General features: G+C 34.7%; 2 pseudogenes; both read left to right on the top strand.

Annotated features, from left to right (window-relative positions):
• Window positions 1-755: 755 nt before the first annotated feature.
• Window positions 756-6,658, top strand: LOC120190216 (annotated as a pseudogene).
• Window positions 6,659-21,909: 15,251 nt separating this feature from the next.
• LOC120190217 lies at window positions 21,910-23,461 on the top strand (annotated as a pseudogene).
• Window positions 23,462-24,351: the final 890 nt, after the last annotated feature.

A 24,351-nucleotide genomic window follows, 5' to 3' on the forward strand; every position in this document is an offset into this window, starting at 1 on the left:
ATGGATCTTAGACTTTCCTCTCGATTTTTTTGCTTTGGGTTCGAATCTTTCACCATCGTTTTTTTCTAGTTTATTTCTCTGGATTTTTTCTTTTTCAACACCGAATCTCTCCCCTCCCTCTTTTTTGGTTCAAATTTGTCTTCTTTTTTATCGTTGCCTCTGGAGACCAATAGTGGGTAGCGGTATGATTTAATCCCGTAATTTTCGGGATTTATTTTTCTTTTTGACTTTTGTTTGATTATTTGACAGGTTTCGGTGATGGCTCCGATGGTGACCTCAGCTTGAACGACTCGTTGTCGTTTGTGCAGCAATTGCTAAGGGATTATGGTAGAAACCTTAATCTGCTTAGAGTTTAGTTGGGCCGGATTAGATTGGTTCTGGGTATTGGGTCTGGATCCTTGGGTCGGGTTCCAGTTTTAATCGGGTTGGAGTACTCTGGATCTGGTTTAGTGTTGGGTCTTGTTGTAATGTGGGCCTGTAAACATTGTAACTAAAATTCTTAATAATAATAATAATTAATATTATTAATAATAATAATAATATATAATATTTATATATACTCGGACAAAAACGGATGTCTACAGTTGGCATGTGGATCGATATAGCTTTTTTATGTTCGGGTTTTAAGAATTGATGGGTTTTCGTTTTGTGAGTGTTTTCTTATGATTGATTGTTTATTGGTTATTGAGATGTTGTTAAATGACTCGTCTTTTATGGTTTTTGGTGAGTTTAGGTTTTTGAAGCAATATTCGTGAAAATGGAAAACGGGGGAGCAATGGTTGATAGTTCTGTTACGGGGGATAATAAAATTTGGGAAGAAAGGGTTGCCAATGAGAAAGTTGATGTGGGGGTTGTTGGGGATTTCGGTGAAATAAAGGGACGAGAAGATGAGGATTTTGAGGAGACAATTGTAACACATGTGAATTTGCAAGAATTGGAAGAAAAATCCGTGCTCGATGACAATGGTTTAGTTGCCAATGCAATTGGAAATTTTCAAGAGTCTATTGAGGTTCTGACCAGTGCCGGCCCTGAGGCCAGGCGGGGAGGGCGACCGCCTAGGGCCCAGGTTTGGAGGGGGTCCATTCTTCCCAAATATTTTTAACCTCGCAAAGCACAAAATCACGTCAAAAATAAATATACAGGAAAAGCATGACTCTCAATCTATCTTGGAGGGGGCCCATTCTTCTCAACTTTCTATCTTGCTTCCTGTAAGCACCAATATTTTTTTTAAAAAAAGACCTATTTCTTTAATATTTCCAACTGTTGTCCATGCTCACTAATTACCCACGCCATATGCAAAATAAAAGAGATTCCATCAGTAAACAATTAAGGTGGGGGCAGCATATTGTGGGCAGTAAATGAGAACAATATTAAATGGGGTCTCTTGACCAAAAACATAAAACACAGAAAGAAATGGAGGTTATCAACAAGGTCAGAAAGCAAAAAACTAGAGCAAAAATCGGAGATACAAACGTAACCAAAATCAGGGGTAGGGAGGAGGAGAGAACAAAAAAACATATTGTAAGTGTGGAGAAAAACAGGGGTTCCCCATCTCATTTCTTTTACACAGTCAATGTAATCAAGGGAGCTTTTCCTCACAGTTTTTTCTAAGGAGCAATGCGAAAGAATCAATTTTCAGTATTGCACATATTCTTTACTTTTAAATGTTTTGTGTGTTTATGAAATTGAAATGCAAGTAACGACACAAAATAGGAGATACAAGCTCACTGAAACTGTTCGAGCCACCGGAGTCCAGGGATGGAGTGTTGGGTTTCCTTCGGGAACTTTGCATAATAGTATTAGGTTTAGTTTTTATTTTAGGGTTTTGAAATAAAAATAAAAGAAGAGGAGGTGATGGGTAGCATCCATCGAAGAAGAAGAGAGTAGAGAAGTGAAGAACGACGCTGATGGGGGTGTTAGCAAATGAAGATTAGGGCAAATTTTCATCTAAAGTATATATATATTATTTCATTAAAACGGTTGCGTTTCAGTGGGCTAGTCAACCCGTGTTTTGTGAGTGGGATAATAGTGCGTGAAATCCATCAGTTTTAGAAATGATACGTTTTAGTCCTCAAATCGAGTCTTTTAAGTTTTTAATTCGGTCTTTATACTTTATACTTTATTCTCTTATAATTTTAGTCTTGAATGTATTGCATTTATTTATGTTGTTTAGACATTTCACTTTTAATTTTTTCAAGTTTCGTTTTAGTCTCGAGGTCGAAGTTTGCATGTTTATAATTCTGTCTATTTATTTTAAGTGCATTTAATTTTAGTCCTAGTGTTAATTTCTTTAATTTTCGTTGTTTAGACATTAGGATTCTATATTTTTACATGTTAGTCCTGTAGGCTGTTTTGTAATTTTTCCATTTTTTATGCATGATTTTAATTTTTTGGGTTAATTTCGTTTAGGTCCTTAGGTTGTGCGTGTTTTGTATTTTAGTCAATAGTCTATTCGCTTCTATTTTATTTCGAATTAAGCTTTAATTTTTTATTTATTTTAATTTAACCATTTTCATGTTTAATTTTAGCTTAGTAATTTAAAATTTATGCAATTAGGTCCCCGAACTTCGATTCGATTTTTGATATTGACATAATTAAATAGGTTAAATAGAGCTTTCATTTTAGATTAGATTTCAAACTAGTCTTTAAATTTAGGGGATAATTCGAGTTGGTCCTCGCGTAAACGCTCGAGGGACCACTTCGGTTATTCGATTCAATAATTAATTAAAATAAAAAAATGATTAATATTAGAGCCTACATTTTTAGGTTTGAGCCCCTAGGTTCTTTAATTTTCATAATTTGACACCGTAAGTTAGAAAAAGCCTTAATTTATTTTAGAATAATTAGGATTAAATAAAATTTTGTTTGATTGCATTGTTTTTTTAAAACTTAAGGCATTGTTCACTTATTATTGGCCGAAATTTATTCTTGAATTTTAAGTTATTTTTTTAAGGGCCCTTATCTCTTATTTTGCCTAGGGCCCTTAAAATGTCAGGACCCTTAAAATGTCAGGACCGGCACTGGTTCTGACTGAGGTTAGAGCTCAGGAGAATGTGATTCCAAGTGAGGTTGGAACTCAGGCGGATGTGGCAGAGTTGGTGGTTGAGCAGAAAGAGAAGGAACTGTTGAGTGGGGAGAGTGTTGGTGGCGGTGTGGTGTTGGATAAGATTGACGTTGGAGGGACTGAAATGGGAGCAAAGACTGATGAATTGAATGGTAGCGAGGAAGTGCCGGAAATTAGAAGTACTGGAAAAACAGATGTTCTGAGGGATGAGGAAAAAGGAAATCTGAAGTCTGATACTGTAACTGAGATGCCTGTAAAAGGAGAAACTGATATGGCACATTTAGAGGGAACATTGGCTGATGAAAAGTTGGACACTCTGGAAAGTGATAGGGTGGAGGAAGATGTGAAATCAGAATCTAATTTGGAGGTTTTGAATCAAGAGGGTAAGGGTGAGGAGTCAAGAGAGGATGTAATGGCTACTAATTATCAAGAACAAAAGGTGCTGGAATCTGCTGATACTTCAGCTGGCATGATTTTCAAGCTTCAAGCTGACAAAGTCGGTGAAACTGTGAATGACAAGTCAGCTAATGTTGATATGGGAGATAAGGGAACAGAGAGTAGGGAATTAAAAGGTGCCACATCTGATCTTGATTCACTGGATGGTGTGGATGAAAATGAAAAAGCAGGTGACACTTATGCTGCGGAGGAGGTGGAGGATAACATGAATGGTGAAGCAAAAGATTCATCAGTTGCAAGGGACATAAAGCATAATGGTGAGATTGATGAACTGAAAAATACGATGTCTGAGCTAAGTAAACCTGTGGAAGGGACAGTTGATTCTGCATCTGGAAACTTATCTTTTACGGAAAAGTCCACAGGTGAGAGGAATGAGCAGATTCAGGCTGGTAAAACTGATATGAGAACAGAGCCTCATGATGGTTTTCAATCTCAGCTTCCTTATGAAATGGCTCAAGATATTCATTTTTTGACCGAAAAATCTGAAAAGAAAGCAGAGAAAGATCATCAAGATAAGCAAATCACCATCGTGGCTCCAGAGCATGAAGTGCAACATGCTCCAGGATCTTCTCTGTCTTCCAAAAGCGAAGAGTTTAGGAAGAAAGTAGACATAGATCAGGAGCCTAAGCCAAACACCTATGTGACTAGAGAAGGTGAAATTCTACCAGCTCCAGCATCATCAACACCTGTTAAATGTACAAATCCTGCTACCCCTTCTCATCCTGCTGGCCTTGGGCGTGCTGCTCCGCTATTGGAACCTGCACCCAGGGTGGTGCAGCAGCCTCGTGCAAATGGAAGTGTCTCTCAGGCACATTCACAACAAATTGAAGATCCTGGTAATGTTGAGGCCGAGGAGAGTGATGAGACACGTGAACAGCTACAGTTTATTAGGGTTAAGTTTTTGCGGCTTGCAAATCGGCTTGGGCAGACTCCCCATAATGTTGTTGTGGCACAGGTTCTATACAGACTTGGATTAGCTGAGCAGCTCCGGGGGAGAAATGGGGGCCGTGTCGGTGCCTTTAGCTTTGACCGTGCAAGTGCTACCCTGTACAATTCTGGTGCTTGGAAAGACAGGAGTTGGTAAAAGAGCTACCATCAATTCAATATTTGATGAAGTCAAGTTTGGTATCGATGCTTTCCAGACAGGTACAAAGAAGGTTCAGGATGTTGTGGGTACGGTACATGGTATTAAGGTCCGTGTAATTGATACACCAGGCCTTCTTCCTTCCTGGTCTGACCAATGCCAGAATGAGTAGATCCTTCGCTCTGTTAAAAGTTTCATCAAGAAAACACCTCCATATATTTTGTACCTTGATAGGTTGGACATGCAAACCAGGGATTTTGGTGATATGCCCCTCTTGCGTACCATCACTGAGATCTTTGGTCCATCTATATGGTTTAATGCAATTGTGGTTTTGACTCATGCAGCTTCTGCTCCACCTGATGGTCCAAATGGTACTGCTTCTAGTTATGACATGTTTGTCACTCAACGTTCTCATGTTGTCCAGCAGGCTATTCGTCAGGCAGCTGGGGATATGCGGCTCATGAATCCTGTTTCGTTAGTGGAGAATCACGCTGCATGTAGAACAAATAGGGCAGGTCAGAGAGTATTGCCTAATGGTCAGGTCTGGAAGCCTCATTTGTTGTTGCTTTCCTTTGCATCCAAAATTCTGGCTGAAGCAAATACACTTTTGAAGTTGCAAGATACTCCTCCAGGAAAGCCTTTTGCTACTCGAACAAGAGCACCTCCTTTACCTTTCCTTCTTTCATCACTTCTTCAATCAAGACCACAAGTTAAGCTGCCTGAAGAGCAGTATGGTGATGAGGATGGATTAGATGATGATTTGGATGAATCCTCAGACTCTGAGGAAGAACCGGAATATGATGAGTTGCCACCTTTCAAGCGGTTGACTAAAGCACAAATAGCAAAGCTTAGTAAAGCTCAGAAGAAGGCATATTTTGATGAGTTAGAATATAGGGAAAAACTTTTTATGAAAAAGCAACTGAAGGAAGAGAAACAGCGGCGAAAGATGATGAAGAAAATGGCTGCTGCAGCTAAGGATCTGCCAAGTGAGTATGGTGAAAATGCAGAAGAAGAAAATAGTGGTGCTTCTTCTGTTCCGGTTCCCATGCCAGATTTAGCGTTGCCTGCTTCTTTTGATTCAGATAATCCTACTCATCGCTATCGTTCCCTTGATTCCTCCAACCCATGGCTTGTGAGGCCTGTTCTAGATACTCATGGTTGGGATCACGATGTAGGTTACGAAGGTATTAATGTAGAAAGACTGCTTGTTGCTAAAGATAAATTTCCTATTTCATTTTCTGGCCAGATTACCAAGGACAAAAGGGATGCCAATGTCCAAATGGAATTGACAAGTTCTTTAAAGCATGGGGAAGGTAAAGCAATTTCAGTGGGGTTTGATATGCAGACTGTTGGAAAGGACATAGCCTATACACTGCGCAGCGATACCAGGTTTAGTAATCTCAAGAAGAATAAGGCTACAGCAGGAATCTCGGTTACTCTCTTGGGTGATGCACTGTCGGCTGGTGTGAAAGTTGAAGACAAATTGATTGCTAATAAGCAGTTCCAGGTAGATGACTGGAGGTGCCATGAATGGTCGTGGTGATCTCGCTTATGGGGGCAGCTTGGAAGCCCAATTGAGGGATAAAGATTACCCCCTGGGTCGCTCATTGTCTACTCTTGGTCTATCTATAATGGATTGGCATGGAGATCTTGCCATGGTATGCAATATACAGTCACAAGTGCCCATTGGACGGTCTACAAACCTAATAGCTCGTGGCAATCTGAATAACAAAGGTGCAGGACAAGTCGGTTTGCTACTAAATAGCTCGGAACAGCTACAGCTTGCTTTGATTGCTCTCTTTCCATTACTGAAAAAGCTATTTGATTTTCCCCATCAAATGCAATATGGGCAATAATGAGAATTAGGATGCAGTGGATAAGACATTTTTAAAATGGCCATCTCTATGTGGGTCTTTGAAGAGTGTGAGTGAAGCTCTGAAAGTAGGGTGCTGAAAATTTTCCATCATTTTTCTTTTAATCTTTGCTCTGATTATATAGTGATTGTAGTTTCTTTGTTTAGATATTTTGCATAATAAGGTTATTTTTTGTTCCCATGAAACCATGTCCAATCAACAAGTGCTTCTTTTCTCACTTGCCTACATCATTAATATATATGCCTCAACTACTAACATAAATGATTTATGTGCGAACGTAGCACAGGATTGTAATATGGCTCAAGATTGTATATTCTTCTGTTCTGCTCATTAAAATGACTGTCAACTGTGAAACTCTAGCTTGATAAAACAACACAAATCTTATTAGTTTTTGGGTTCAAGCCTTGTAGGATGGAGAGCTTGAATATATAATATTAAGCCTGAGACTACTTTGCCGCCGAGCCTCCGACACAGTAGGGGCATTTGGTACACATAATGCAAGATTATCCATTCGAAATGTTATATTATCTTGTTTGGTTTGATTCAGCAGAAATGTAAGATTATAGCGTCTGATTTGAGGAATATAAGATTATTTAGATGTATATCATATATAGTTTTTTGTATTCAAATATTTATAGTTTAATATTAAAGTTTTACTTTTTGTAGAAAAAATACATTTAACATATAATTAATATAATTAGTATATCGAATTTATATTTTAAAATAAATTTATAAGTATCATATTTATTTATATAAAATATAATATAATATGAAAAAATAATGTTGCGGGAGTGGATAAATATATTGTTTTTTAATGTATAAGATTCATTTTTTAATAACTCAAAGTTAAATATTATTTTACATAATTATTTTTTTACAATAATATCATTTTCACCTCATCAAATTAGAAAATGATTAATATATTTAATATTAAAAATATAAAATAATTTTAACTACTCAAATTTATAAATATTTTACTAAATCAAACTCTTTGTATATTATTATTATGTTTATAATTTTGAGTAAAACATCAAGAATAAAAATTGAGAATTATTCATATGAAAACAATTTATTATTTTAGGGTTATTTTTGTCCAAAGTAATGAAAATGGTATAATATCTAAGAATTTGAATATAATAACATTTAACTAAAAGAATACTATCATTGATATTAAATTATTACCTGATAAAGATCATTCCTCTTAGTAATAATGATCTTTTTCACAAACTCAACGTCCCTTTAATGTATTATATGAGTGCGACCTCCGTACGTTCATACCATACAAGGGGTTTTCTTACAATTTACTTTTTAACACGGTCGTGTAAAAAAATTGAAATGAACGACTTTCGAGATAATTTTATAAGATTATATTTTTTAATATTTCAGCCTTGGGATAGATTTTTCGAAGAATAGGGTTAAAATCAAATATAGACGAGTTACACTTTACAAAAATCTAAACTATTATTTTTATTATTATACTAAAATTAAGGAAATTAAATATATAATTTTTAATATATATTGAATTGCACGTTATATTCGTATTAAATTATATTTTCAATATAATCTAAAATATTTAAATATTTTTTATTATTTTATAATTAAAATTTTGAATAGATAAAGTATGATACATATAAATTATACTTATAATCATAAATTATATTTCATTATGTACTACAGGATGCTGTTTCAGTTAATATTAAAGATGTCTTCTTTCAAAAAAATATTTTTATTATTAAATTAAAATTAAATAAGATTTTGAATAAATAAATTTTAATAAATATTGAATTATAATTTATATTCATTCACATTCTTTGTAGTTAAACTATTTTAATTTATGGATAATTTTTTTTTGGATATCTATTATTTGAGTTCACACTAATTATGTATTTTCAAATTTTAATATTTGAATTTAACTTTGGATTAAAAAATTATAACAGATTTGAACATTGTTCATTCAAATAATAACATATTTGTATGAATTCTAGTATCCAATATATAATTTAAAATTTTATTTTGTATATTCAAATATTTAGCAGATAATAATATTTAATTAGAATTTAAATAACAATAAAATAATTCAAAAATAAAAACATATTTTAATCTTTAGACAATGAAATTGAATAATTCAAAAATTATAGATTTTCAACCCGCTGTAATTCGTTAGTTGAAGCTAACATTAATGAAAAAGAACGGGGCTATGCTAGAAGACTCGTATTTCCATGGGTTTGGCCCATGAAGAATGATATACATCCATTTGGGAACAAAGGTTTGAAGTTTTAAGCCAGGTTTTAGAAACAAAAAGTGACGCGGTTTCTGGAGACCACCATACCTACCTGTTCGAGAACAACATTTTCTAATGATTGGAATCGACGTGTGGCGGGAGGAGATTAAGAAGCAAAGGTAAAAACAAAATTTTGTGGTGCTGGAACTGATTGAACAAAGGGAGCTGCTCTGTCAGAACTAATCGAAGAGGGGTGTAATCTAAATTCCAGAAAGCTCACAAAAATTCAATCAAAATAAAAAAAAATGGGTCTCAAGCAAGAAGATATACTTCTCAATAATAGCACGAAGAAGTAATTTTTCTTCCATATTTATGTTATTTTTTACCAAATGTGATTTTATTTTGTTTAATTTCTAACTTCAATTTTTGTTTATTGGAAAACCCCATAACTTAAATGCTTCTGAGATAGCAGTGGACAAGAAAAAGCTTGCTACTCCAATCAAAACAGTTGTCGACAAGTTTCAACTTCTCCCGAAGTTTTTAAAGGTGGTTTGATGTTAATTTGTTATTTTTTTCTATGTGAAGGTGTATATGTTTTTGAACTGAATTTTGGGTTCTGGGTGAATAGGTTAGAGGGTTAGTGAAGCAACACTGGGATTCATTTAATTATTTCTTTAATGCTTCTAAACACTTAGAGATTAAGGATAGTAAAGAGAGCACAAGAGTATAATTCTCCAATTTGGAGATTCTTCCACTATACAAAAGAATAGCAATATTACAAGGATGTGTTCACAAAATTTGACTCACACTTGGTGGCTCACTCAAGCTTGAGGATAAAGACTTCCCAAGCTATCTCTGTAACACCCCCAACCCGTATCCAACCCGGATACGAGTCCGAAGTGTCACATTGACTTTTCAAACCTTGACTCTTAAGAAAAATCCCGGGAAATTTAAAACTTTATTTAAAACAAAATACAGACTTTATCAGAGTGCTCGTACTTAATGACTTATTACATGCCAACACTTTATACATAACCAAATACATACTTTGTCAAATATTTCTGATATGATATTTTGGTAAGGAAAACTGACCTGTCTTGCTCCGCATTACTCTTTACTCTTTTCGAAACCTACGTGTGAAACAATCACACGCTAAGTCGAAGACTTAGTGAGGCATAACAACTTATAATGCACTTTATAACATATACCGATACATGCATGTTCTGTTCTATCATGTTATAGCAATTCCATGCATTTTTCATATCATATAAAATCATATCAGATTAATTACAGTAAATACATACATACACATAATTCATCATTAACAGTTTATCATGTAATCACATACTTTGTCAATCAAACACTATACACACACAACATCATATCATTTCTATAGCATTTATCATACCACTAACATATATTTGTCCATATCTCTGGATTAGCCCATGTACATATGTGAGAACTATCGATATGTGAGTCTATAGAGGTTGTGCACTGATGCTGTCACCACAGCTCGTATAATTGCACCGAAGTGCCGCGTAGAATTGCACCGTAGTGCCATATAATAATGTCCATAAGGACCACATAGAATTCCTTAAGAATCATATACATATGCTAGGGATCATATATGTGTCTTTCCAGACTTCACACATGTTCCAAAGAATATACATATGTCCCGAAGGACCGCGTAGAATTGCACCGTAGTGCCATATAATGATGTCCATAAGGACCACATAGAATTCCTTGAGAATCATATACATATGCTAGGGATCATATATGTTTCTTTCCAGACTTCACACATGTTCCAAAGAATATACATATGTCCCGAAGGACCGCGTAGAATTGCACCGTAGTGCCATATAATGATGTCCATAAGGACCACATAGAATTCCTTAAGAATCATATACATATGCTAGGGATCATATATGTGTCTTTCCAGACTTCACACATGTTCCAAAGAATATACATATGTCCCGAAGGACCGCGTAGACCCTCGACTCTTGGCATGCCAACTATACCCCTAGCTCTCATGACACATAACATGGGCGTTATCATTTATTTCATTTCAAATATTCACATAAACTTGTAATTCACTTTCACATATCACGTATCACATAGCTTCTTTTCATATTATCACATAGTCACGTAGTTCACTTACACGTAGATCATTTCCATATAATTCACATGTCACATATATCATGTTTTCATATAATTTCTATCATTTCTCACCCAATCACCTTTATTCATATAACCATACTTATCATATCTTGTTCACATAAGATCATATACTTCATATAATATATAGAAACACCTAGAACACTTTCACGTAGCTTATAGTCATAGGTCTTATCTCATAACATATACTTGTTTTCACATATATATATTTCATATCATTTCTTATACCATCACATAATTCATTTAACATACATAACATATTATGTAACATTATAATAGAAATACCTATAAGTCATATCACTTAGAGCACATATATACTTATAGTCACATTGCTTATATCTTAATCTTATGCCTTCTCTTAGACATATATATTCACATGTTCAGGTAATCCACCATTTCATCACATAATTATGTATTCATATAACTCATTTCATTTCATTTCATATTTATCTATATATATATATCCTCAAGATTTATCCTAATATAAATCATATAGCACTCTTATAATTCATATTCATATTCATCTAGGGCAGACTTATAAACATATCTCACTTCTATTATTTCTTTATATATATAATCTAATCTGTTTACTTAATTCAATTTCATATAACTCCTATAATCTTCTCATATAACTTCATAAATTTCTATCATACAACCCATGTGTTATAGTTTTATTTAAACATATGAATCTTTCTCATCTAGCTTGTCTTATATGTTCATCTTATCATTTATGTTCAAATCTCCTAGTTAGTGTACTATTCTCACTTCATCCTATAGATCAATATTATCCAGCTTATTTTACTTATCATATAATAATAATTATATTTTACTATGATCACATAGTTTATATCTCATATAATTCATAACCTTTCTTATGTAATTACTTATACTTTATCATCTAACACACAAAAGAACAGATCAATCCATATAATCAAGCATACATACATGCATATTCAACTCATGCCTTTAATCATGCATTCATGTGTAACACTTCAGGAAATAGACTCATCGCAAGTCTTATTCCCATCGCACATCATATACTATTGAATATGCACTCACCTGGTCTCACTAGTCAATTCCAATCTCTTATCTTTCCCTTGATCGATCTTACTTGCCAAACGTTCCAGAATTGCTTTATGCGTAGAATCTACATAAATGTACATTTCGAGGCAATCATTAGATACCTACACCTTGTAATTGGATACTAGCAACTTAAACGAACTTATTAAACCCATATTCCCAATTTCCTTTAGGGGGAATCGGTTCCCTACTATGGGGGTATCGATTCCCTAATGACATTCTAGAAATGTTGTTCGTTTGAAGGGGTATCGGTTCCCCTTGAATGGGTACCGATTCCCCTTGCCCATAAATCATATTTTCAACCCGAAAATTACTTCATTTCCACTCAAACACTTCATATATCATCCCCTTTTCATTCTTAACTCTAGTACACATACTTAAACCAATCTATATTCATTTATTTCACCTTAAACCTAAAAATCCTATCTTCCATATGAGATTCAAAAATCATACCAAATTTTCAATGTGTTCAAATTCCAATTCTAACACTTCATACTTCTTAATTAGATTGATGACAAGTCAAATTCATCCATAAAACTTCAACAACCATACCATATCAAAATTTCATCTTAAAACTCATATTGCAAATTCCTTCATAATTCCTTTATCTTATTGTTTAAATCCCATATAAGCTTTCCTTAAGCTTATTTAATACCCAAAGAATCAAAACTAAGCTTAAAACTCCAGAATTAACCAACTAAAATTAAACTTACCTTTGCCTTGCTCTCCCACGTATGAAGAAGAAGAAGAAAGGAGCAGAGAACTCTGGATACTTCTCAAATTTCCCACGTTTATATTACCTTAAAAAAAATTATAAAAATCTTTCTGATCAAATGACAATAATACCCTTAATTTCCTTTAATAATTACCAAATAACCTTCAATATATATTCAAATAATCATTGAATTCTTTCATTCTTCTACTTTAGTCACCAAATTCTGAAACTTTACAATTTGGTCACTAACCCGGTATTGCGGATGTTACAATCTCTCTTCTCTCTCAAAGAGGCTCTCTAACTCTCTAGTTTCTCTAGTTTCTCAAGCTTGAATTTCTTGGATTTTGGATGGTTAGGAATGAAATCTCTCACCCCTATTTATACTACCCCACCTCCACAATGAATGGTGGAGATTACTTATATCCAAGGGTGGAGATTAATTATCTGGAATGCTCCACACACTCTAGGAAGCTCTACACACTCTAGGAAGCTCTACACTTTTCCACTCCCTTCCATATTCTTCCATACTCTTCCATAAGGTTCAACACATCTCTAGAATATTTCAGAGGATTCCACACTCTTCCACAAGCTTCTAGAGAGTTATACACTTCTCTAGAGTTCTCCGGAATGTTTTAGAAAATTCTACACTTCTCCAGAAAGCTCAAGAATTTTCTAGAACCTCTCCAATTAAGGAGAGATCCAACAAATACTGGGATAAAGAAGATTGTTCGTGCCAATGACCGGATTGTAGCCGATCTTGACCCCGGTATTTACCTCAGGTTTGAAAGCATTTTTTGTTTATTTTTTGGGTTATGATTGTTATAAATTATTTTTGCCAACTAGCTGATGCAAGTTCCGTTTGATTGTAGCTAGTTGTTATTATTATTATTATTATTATTATTATTATTATTATTATATTTGCTTTTAAAAGCAAGATATAATCTTTTGAACAGTTAAAAATAAATAAAAGAAAGGCTGTTTTGGAATGATCACATGCTATATTACTTTTATATGGAATATTAACTTCGGATGTGTTATGGCTTAACTATTTTCTGTATGTAATAAAATATGAGGAATCTTATTGTCAGTAGCATTTGAGCAAGCTAAGAGCATTTGAGCAAGCTAAGAGCAAGCGATGAAATAGTGATATTAACAACCTCAGGGAGCCTTATCTGTTTTTCTTCCATGCTATAGTTTGGTTGCCTTGTATTTGGTCCCTGAAATTCTGGTTATGACTTATCTGCATACAGTGAACTAAGTTTCCTATTGGCATAATTTGGATTTAGACTTTTTTCCGGCTCTACTTCAATTGTAACTGGTGTTCTGGTGCAGGTTCAAAGATGTTAGAAGTGGTGATCCCTCCATGACGGTTGATGGGATCAGTGAAAAATCAATCCTCATACATGCCGATTGTCAGATATGACGTATGTACTAAATACATTCATACATTTCTATGTTCAACTATTTCATATAGGCATTTTTGGAATTATTGAATTTTTTCCTGGTGTTATAACAACTGAAACTTTAAATGGAATAGTGAGTAGTGCATATTGTTCTCTTTCATCTTGCTAATGTGGCGTTAATTTAAGGTATTCTGCACCGATATTGGTCAACATAGAGTACATTCATGGGAGTCATGGGCAGAAAACTGGACTAGAAAAGGTACATCAGATGCTTTTTTGATGTGTGTATGATGCAGAAAGATAGGTGCTTTGAATGTAATACAAAATATTCTTCCTTGCAGAATAATCTTGTTATCGGAAGAATGCCCATCATGTTAAGGAGATGCTGCTGCGTGTTGTATGGAAAAGATGAAGCTGAACTTGCAAGGCTTGGTTTGTGTTCACTAAACTCAAAACAATGGTTGTTCCTTTCTCACTTTCTTATTATATAATCTAAGATCCTTTCTCTCTCATTATACTGCTTAAACGTATATCCCCTTTCATTTCTTCCGAAAATCAGAAACACCAGGTACCCTTTGTTTTGTTATTATTGCTTTCTGTTTATCATTTACATTTATTGCGTTTTTATCAATCTTTTTTCAAAGAAAACGTAATAAAGCACCTTTAGTATGAACGTGGGATCTGATTTGTTTTGGAAAGATGATGTTTTGATCGTAAAGATATGGAAAGATCTATTTTCATTTTTGTTGGTGTCATAACCATTTTTATGAGAAACAATTGTTTATTGTTTTAAAAATAGTTATGACTATTTATTTTGAAAAATTGGAGGATTTGGAATTAATTTGAACTAAATTGGATAGAGTCGTCATCGACCTTTGGGTTAGGTAGGTCGAATAATTAAAAATGTCTTTTAAAAACAATTATAAGAAAAATCATTTTTTAAGACAAAAGCTGGTATGCGTCACCAAAGATTCGATTAAATGGATTCGGAAATCGGTTACGCATGGGGAATGATTAGCACCCCACAACCCCCAAATTTTGGTACCTAAACGATTATATGTTATTTAAATATCGTGAATTACAAAATCGAAAATATATTTAAATTATGATTCTTTTATTCATTCGAATTTATTTAAAAAATGTCAAATTTCGAATAATTAATTTCTTTTTGTGTGTACAATCTACGGGAATACATTTCTTTTGCAGTTAGGATACTTTCCCATAAATTTCTCTCACAAAAGATGTTATTTAACAATTTTTCGCAAATATAAAATACCATAAAATAAAACAAAATAAAAGTAAAAAAATAGTGAAATACTCGAAATAAATAAACGTAGAATAAATAAAATTATTGAATACAAAATAAGCATTTATGAGATAAATCCTTGAAAACACACATTCCCTTGTATTTGGGAGATGTCTTCATAGATTTCCCTCAAAATTAAATTTTCATTTTCAAACAATAAGGATTGGAAACATGCAAAATAAAAATAATCACAATAACTAGCAATAAGCATATTTATTTATATGTGATACAAGTGAACACATAACAAATAAAAATATACACACATAATATAAAATATTCATACATAAATGACTAAAATAAAAATAAGTAAACATTACAATCCAAAATACAAGCAAAATAAGTACATAGGATAATTTACGGGACCAAAATGATATTTAACCAAACTTGAAGGGCTAAAATAGCTAAAATATAAATTTAAGGACTAAAATGGTAAAAATAGAAACTTGAAGGGCTAAATAAGTAAAAACAGAAATTGAAGGGGCTAAAATATAAATAAAATAAACCAGTCTCCCATAATCGAAAATATTAAATAGTACAGGTACTAGAAGCGAAAATAACCCATAAATAAAGCTTAGGACTAAAATGAACTAAACATGAATATAACAAACCCAATGAACAATAAACCCAAAACACATAGGCATTAAAAATGGTGACTAGAACGAACTCGGGGCAAAACATATGCTTTAAAACATAAAATACACAATTTTACACATTCACAAATATTAAGGACTACAATAGAATATTATGCAATTAAAGGTCCCAAAATCTAAATATAAACAAATATTATAATCAAATTATAGGGACTAAAATTGGAAATAGTAAAATCATGAAACAAATATCTAAACATCGAAAAGTAAAAAAAATAAGCAAATAGGACTAAAATGAAACACAAAACAAATAAAGTGCTCGAAATAGAAGAATGAAACTTCATTCAGTGATATAATTACATGTATTACAAAGATAGAGGGACCTTAAATGCTATTTTACCATTTTTAAAAAATGCAGACCCCTTTTGGCCTAAACGACGTTGTTCGGTGTGTGGGTTATATACCTCACTTAAGGGTTAAGAAACCCTATCCTCTCATTTGTTTTCTCATTCCCCCAAAACAGAGAGAGAGTCCCCAAAGACTCTCTTAATTTTCCTTCATTGGAGAGGAAAAACGTCCGTCGTGGATGGCGCCTCGCGGCGGCGCACGATGGCCCATGGAGGTCAGAACAAGCCAAACGACTCCAAAATGCTCTCTTTTCCACCACTTACCCAAAAATCACCCTCACTCGACCTAAAAACACCCACAAGCCTAGATCTAGCCTTTACCTTTCGAAGAACATGCAACTCCAACGACCCTTGGGTTTCCCAATGCTTCCCCGTCAAAGGTAAGGGTTTTGTACTTCTCTTTTTGGTATTTTTTTAGTTGTTGATGGATATTAGACTTTCCTCTCGGTTTGTTTGCTTTGGGTTCGAATCTCTCACCCTCGTTTTTCTCTAGTTTATTTCTCTGGATTTTTTCTTTTTCAACACCGAATCTCTCCCCCTCACTTTTTTTTGGTTCGAATATGTCTTCTTTTTTATCGTTGCATGTGGAGATCGATAGTGGGTAGTGGGTATGATTTAATCCCGTAATTTTCCGGATTTATTTTTCTTTTTGACTTTTGTTTGATTATTTGGTAGGTTTCGGTGATGGCTCTGATGGTGATGATGGTGACCTCGGCTTGAACGACTCTTCGGTGTCTTGGCAGTGGCTCACGCGTAGCCAGGGAAGTTGAACTGTTGCTTACGGTAGCTGTTAAGGGATTAGGGTAGAAACCCTAATCTGCTTAGAGTTTAGTTGGGTCAGATTAGGTCGGTTCTGGGTATTGGGTCTGGATCCTTGGGTCAGGTTCCAGTTGTAACCGGGTTAGAGTACTCTGGATCTGGTTTAGTGTTGGGTCTTGTTGTAATGTGGGCCTACAAACATTGTAACCAAAATTGTTATTAATAATAATAATAATTAATAATAATTATTATTATTATTATAAATAATATTTATATAGACCCAAACAAAAACGGGTGTCTACAGCTGCCCCTCTTTGCACATTCTTGTGTTAACAAGAATAGGGCAAAGACGAAATAGACAACCAGTTTTTATCCAATGATCTTTTTTTGGTTTTGAAAAATTGATATTGTTTGATTTGGGGAGACGACACTGCTCATACGTGATGAAGAGTTCGGGTCGTCTAAGGGTGACAAGACTCCTACATAATGAGGAAATCTAGACAGGAGATGACATTGCTCATACTATGATGAATCATGGTCATCTTTAGGAAGGGTGATAACACTGCTCATACTATGATAAGTCTTGATTATCCATGGTTGACACTGCTCATATACGATGAGTCTTGGTCAGATAAAAGTGATAACACTTGGTTATCTAGAATTGACACGGGTCCTACGTGATGAGGAGATCTAGTCATGTGATGACACTGCTCATCTATTCATGAGTCTTGGCCATCTAAAGGTGATAACACGATTCCTCTCTGCTAGGGACGACTGGTTATCTAAGTTGACATAACTCCTATATAATGAGGAGATCTAGTCAGGTGATGACACTGCTCATCTGTTCATGAGTCTTGGTCATCTAAAGGTGATAACACGGTTCCACTATGATGGGGATGACTGGTTATCTAAATTGACACAACTCCTACATAATGAGGATATCTGGTCAGGTGATGAAACTGCTCATCTGTTCTTGAGTCTTGGTCAGGGAATTTTAGTTTCAAAAGAAATTGATTCAGAGATGATGCTTCAAAAGAAGCTGTCTCAAAGGAGACAAAATTTTGTTTCCTAAGAAACAAGCTCAAAGATTTTTCTTCAAAAGAAACTGTCTCGATTGAGACGATACTTTGTTTCAAAAGAAATAATCTCAAAGATGATCAATAGTCTGCTTGTTCCTGATAGTGGAGGAAATGCTTTCAGAGGATCTGATAATTCGCATCAGGATGTTAAATCCCCAAAGATGCCCTAATATTTGATGTTGAATCTCCAAAGATGCCTCAACATTTGATGTTGAATCTTCAAAGATGTCCTCATTGTTTATTGTTTCTTACTTCAACACTGATTCTAAGCATGAGTTTTATGTCAAATACCAAGATCCTCTCTAGAGAGATTCTCTTGTTTGAAAAGTATTTTTCTTCTTCTTTTATTTTCAAGATCTGAAAATATCAATTAGAAGAGTTTTGAAAAATGTTTAATCAAAGATTTTGAAAATATTACTCCTTTCTATGTTTTACAATTGACAAATCATAAAACAAGAGTTCATTAGATATCAAAGAATTAATTACACTGTTAGACCTTCAATAAATTATAGCTATTTGACAAGTGTCAAGATCAAAGCTATCTTTGGGAAATGGTTAGGTAAGGAGAGGATAAAATGTCTCAGATTGTTGGTTTTTGTCAATGGTTTGGCCTTCTTGTTTATTTGATGCTTACTGATTTGATGGGGTAACTTGTATGCTCCTCTACTGGAAGTGTTCTTCGACTCCCTGCTCTCATGTTCCAATCATGTTATACGAAGCCTTATCAAGGAATTTGTGCGATCATCTCGGCTGCACAATTTTTATATTCGAGCTGCCTTTTCAGGTTTTCAACTCGAATCCTCCTTTGTTTTTAAAACGTTATTCAGAATTTACATCTTGAACACCCCTTTGTTATTCTTCTCTATCATGCATTAAAGATTTTAGAAAACCTTTTGCAAATAAAGATTAATCCTGATGGGCGGGATGAAATCTGAAGATAGTCTCTTATGTTTAGAAATTCATGTATGATTAGAAGGGACTTTTAAGGAACGTAATGTAGGTCATGGTTCACGGTTATGAAAGAAATGAATAAAAGGCCCAAACTAGTGTTTAAGGGTCATTAAACCAAGGATCAATTGATACCTTCAATTTTGGTCTTGCTCAACTTGAATCTGCTCATATGTGTTTCTCTTGATGTTCTTTGGATCTTCGAGTGAAGTGATTCTGGAATGATTGTGCTTGATCAATATCATGGTTTGAAGGTTGATGCGCCATTTGACTCGAGAGAATCTTTACATGTGCTTATTGTCCCTTTTTCTTTGTTTATTTTCTCTTTGTTATTTGTTTCTTTTCTTTTTTGCTATTTCTTTGCTTCTTTTCCCTTCATTTTGCTTGGATATTCGCACTTGGCACTTGGTTCACCTTTCGATATCTCCTCTGGATTGAGGTCTTCACTCATGTGAGCAGATTTCTTTCACCTTGCCCCCCAGTGTGGAGGGTGATCTTTGGTTAGGGTTTAATCAGAAGAAAATTACTATAGGCTCAAAAGGGGACAACAAGGGATGTATATATACATATGTGGATAAATGAAACAAAGTCGTTCATCATCTCATATACAGAAGTCCTTGCATAAGAGGTATCCCCAGGGGATAAATTTTCAAGAATAACTTTTATTCACATGAAAACAATGTAATTAATGCATGATAGAATTATTTTGAATTAATTCTCTATTTCTGCTTCTTGCTCCCAGCATGCCTCAATTGTACAAGTTCAACTTCAGAAAATTGATGTGAGATGCCCCAAGTTGTGTCTTCTGGTAGGAAGGTTCATGATCAAGTGAACATCTTGTGCTCAATGCCTTAGGTTTTATTGGTATAAATATATCATTTTTGCGTCTAAAAAGACGATGGTGTGACTTTATTGACTCAAAGGTATGGGTATGACTCTTTGTATCTCCATGAATTATTCTAGGTCAAAAAACTCAAGGGATTTTATTTTGTTTTAGACAGGATAAGAAACGTCTGATCTTGCCATATGTCAAAAATCTATAATTCTTGAAGAATTAAAAGAATCCGTAATTCATTTGATATTCGAAGAACTAAAGATTTAAAAATCTCTCAATTATTCAACCTTAGAAGGTAGCATAAGTTCAGTCGTTTAAAAGATCAAACAAATATAAAAGATAGAACCAAAACGATTTAAACAAAACAATACTCTCAATGCTAATGGTAAATGCAATGCCCCCATCCTTTTTCGATTGTCCATGCCCCTGAATCCATCAGGTTCTGGATCTTACGTTTCAGTGCCTTACAATTCTCAAAGGAATATCTGGAGCTTCCTATGTGGTAACTATACACGATATTAACATCTTAGCCCTCGGGAAATGGGGACTCTTTTCTCAGATCATTCTGGAAGGCTCAGTCCTACAACCAGCTAAACAAGCTCTAACTGTACTGATTTTAGCTTCTTTCTTCCATGTGGTATCACGTGCTTAGGACCACTTCATTGAATCCTCCACAGATTAATTACATGTTTTTTATAAATGATGTATATAAAAATGCCATGCAAAGCAAAAGGTATCGATTTCCAAAAGTAACCATTCTTAGAAAGAGTTCCATTCCTCCAAAAGAACTTTCATCTTTACAAGAGAGACCAATCTATGAATGCAGTTTGGTCCTTTTATTTAGCTCCATGATCTCAACCATGATCCCAACAACTTTATCCTCTTTCCAAAAATGACTCTGAATCCAGACGGTGAGTAGTTGAAAGCACCTCTGAATCGCCTTCCCTCCAATTTACGATAATTATTTAAGGATCGGAAGGTCTTTTTATTGGATCTGCTCTACTATCCAATCTTCAACTTTACTTGTAATCTTCACAAGCTTGTTTCTGAAATATTGGACTTTCGAAAATCTAGAATGAATTCTATCCACCTGGAGGCTCTCGAAATTGAATAGAGTAGTATAATCTACTATTGTTGGTGTCAAATCTTGTTTATTGAAAGTGAAGCATGCAGAATTCCGGCATCAAACCAAAACTTTAAGTAACAACTTATCTATCTTTACATAGAGGAGATGGTACATATTTCTTGTGAAGCTTTTAATTGGTAACTATTTCCCAAATCTCTATAAGCTCTTGTAGATCATTCTGCTTGAAATTTCCATAAGAATATGTGAACATCGGTGGTATATAATCCCCAGGCAAACTATCTCTTTTTTTCCCTTTGTGCTTCTTCAGACCAAGCTCAGACCGTTGGATTGAGTTCTTCCTTGTTATAAAAATTCTTTTCCATTTCAATTATCACGCTTCTAATCTGATGACTACTTGGTTAATCAACACCTTTTTTATTTATGATGATCATGCAGAATGCGAAGATGCAAATACAAATGCAAAATTGATGATCCTCTTAAATACAATGCATCATATAGAATGCAAATATGCAAATGCAGATGCAAAATTGATGATCGTCTAAAATGCAATGCATCATGCAGAATGCAAAGATGCAAATGCAGATGCTAAATTGATGATCGTCTAAAATGCAATGCATCATGAAGAATGCGACAATGCAAATGCAGATGCAAATATGCAAATGCAGATGCAAAAATGTAGATCCCAACGATGAATTTCGTAGAACAATTTTTTCCAAAATTAAAAGCTTTCACAAGACAGTCCACTTTACAGACATGTCTTCACTTAGATGTTTGAGTCTGAAGTAGACCATTATTTCTTTTTATATCCACATCTTTGAAAATGATGACCATGGCAATCGAATCTCACATGTTGTCTCAGCAGGGTGCTATTACCAAGCAAATGATTGTCATTGAAGAAACGACCGGCATGAATGTCCTTTGTAGTGATAAGATGGGAGTATTGACTCTTAACAAAATGAGTATTGATAAAAACTTGATTGAGGTGTTTGCAAAGGATGTCAATAAGGAGTATGTTGTTCTGCTCGCAACAAGAGCCTCTAGAACTGAAAATCAAGATGTCATTGATGCTGTCATTGTTGGAATGTTTGATTGATTCAAATGGTAACTGGCACTAAGCAAACAAAGGTGCCCCTGAACAGATCTTAACCCTTTGAAATACAAAATAAGATGTTAAAAATAAGGTTCATTCTATCATAGATAAGTTTGCAGATCGGGGACTTTGGTCATTAGGTGTTGCAAGACAGCAAGGGCCAGAAAAAATAAAAGAAGGTGTTGATACTCCTTGGCAATTTATTGGTTTATTACCTCTGTTTAATCATCCAAGGCATGACAGAGCAGAGACCATTCTTGGATCTCTTAATCTTGGTGTCAATGTCAAGATGATTACGGGTGATCAACTTGCCATTGCAAAGGAAACTGGCCGACAACTTGGAATGGGAATAAACATGTAACCATATGCTTCTTTGCTTGGTTAAGACAAGGATGCAAGCATAGCTAGCATCCCCATGGAAGAGTTGATTGAGAAGGCAGATGGGTTTGTTGGAGTCTTTCCGGAGTACAAATACGAAATTGTGAAGAAGTTACAAGGGAGAAAACACATTTGAGGAATGACTGGAGAGGGTGTCAACGATGCTCTTGCTTTGAAGAATGTTGATATTGGTATCACTGTGGCCGATGCTACTAATGCAACACGGACTGCTTCAGACATTGTTCTTACAGAACCTGGACTAAGCATTATTATCAATGCGGTGTTAACTAGCAGAGCCTTTTTCCAGAGGATGAAGAACTACAATATCTATGCAGTCTCCCTCATTATCCGTATTGTGTTTGAGTTTATGTTTATTTCTCTCATATGTAAGTTCAATTTTTCACCATCCATAGTTTTGATCATTGTCATTCTAAACGGTGGAACCATCATAACAATTTCAAAGGACAGAGTAAGGTCGTCTCCCTTGCCTAATAGCTGGAAACTGAAAGAAATTTTTACCACCGGGATTGTGCTTGGAGGCTACTTGGCATTGATGACTGTCGTCTTCTTCTGGTTTATGCATGATACCGACTTCTTCTCAGACAAATTTGGTGTAAGGTCTCTAAGGGACAGGGAGGATCAAATGATAGGTGCTTTATATTTACAAGTAAGCATTGTGAGCCACCCTCTAATATTTTGACTATATCACGTAGCTGGTCTTATGTTGAGCGTTTCAGATTGTTACTGGTCAATGCCTTTGTTATTACACAATTGATTGCTATTTTATTTGATGTATATGCAAACTGGGGATTTGCAAGGAATGTGATGGGGATGGGTCGGTGTCATATGGCTTTATAGTGTTGTTTTCTACATCCCACTTGATCTAATGAAGTTTTTCATTTGTTACATCTAAATTGGAAGTCAGTACAGAAGTCAGTACATCGCTCCTAGCAATTAGATGATCGTAGATAAGAATCTACTATTAGGTTACTCCTCGGATCAATGAATCATCATTTAAGTCTCGAATGTTGCACGATCTTTGAGCAAGTCTCATTTTGAACTCTGAACTCCTTTTAGCCCTCGGTGCATGTCTGTGTACGCGACCGCTTGACTGAAAACTTTTATATTTTCTTTGAGAAAATTTCCACTTGAGTATCCTCTTGCGGATCAACACTTTTGCATTATGTCATGACGATGCAATGCAATGCAAAGAATGATGAAAAATGACACAATCAAAAGAAAAGAAATAAGTTAGTGTGCACAAACAAAAGAAAAGAAATTAATTAGTACAGGTAAGATAATCGATACAGATAAAAATGTTATTCAAAGATGAATAAAACACCTACCATATCTACCCGAACATGCTTTAATTAAATAACATTCCTACCCGGACATGCTATCTACCCCCAATGATAATTTTCAAGAAAATAATCCTAACCGCATGATATCTAGTTCGCATGCTGTTATTCAACAGAATTTAGAGTAAAAATAAAAGGTTTAGAAACACTCCTCCTTTGTGTACACTTAATTTAGGTACCTATTGACGGACATAGGTTCGACATGAATTTCATAGGGGTGGATTACTAGGGCTCACTATATACAATGTTTCAGCTCTATGAGAAAAATGTACTCGAATTGTCCTTAATTTCGGTGCCCCTTGGGCTGCCAAACCCTCAATCCTAGCCCATTACAGGTTCGTGAGGATCGAGTTCAATTCGAGAGGATGTAACACCCCCAACCCGTACCGACCCGGATACGAGTTTGAGGTGTCACATTGACTTTTCAAAACATTTTCTTGTATAA

The sequence above is a fragment of the Hibiscus syriacus genome, unplaced genomic scaffold, assembly GCF_006381635.1.
Source record: "Hibiscus syriacus cultivar Baekdansim isolate YM2019G1 unplaced genomic scaffold, ASM638163v2 tig00116962_pilon, whole genome shotgun sequence".
Classification (NCBI taxonomy): domain Eukaryota; kingdom Viridiplantae; phylum Streptophyta; class Magnoliopsida; order Malvales; family Malvaceae; genus Hibiscus; species Hibiscus syriacus.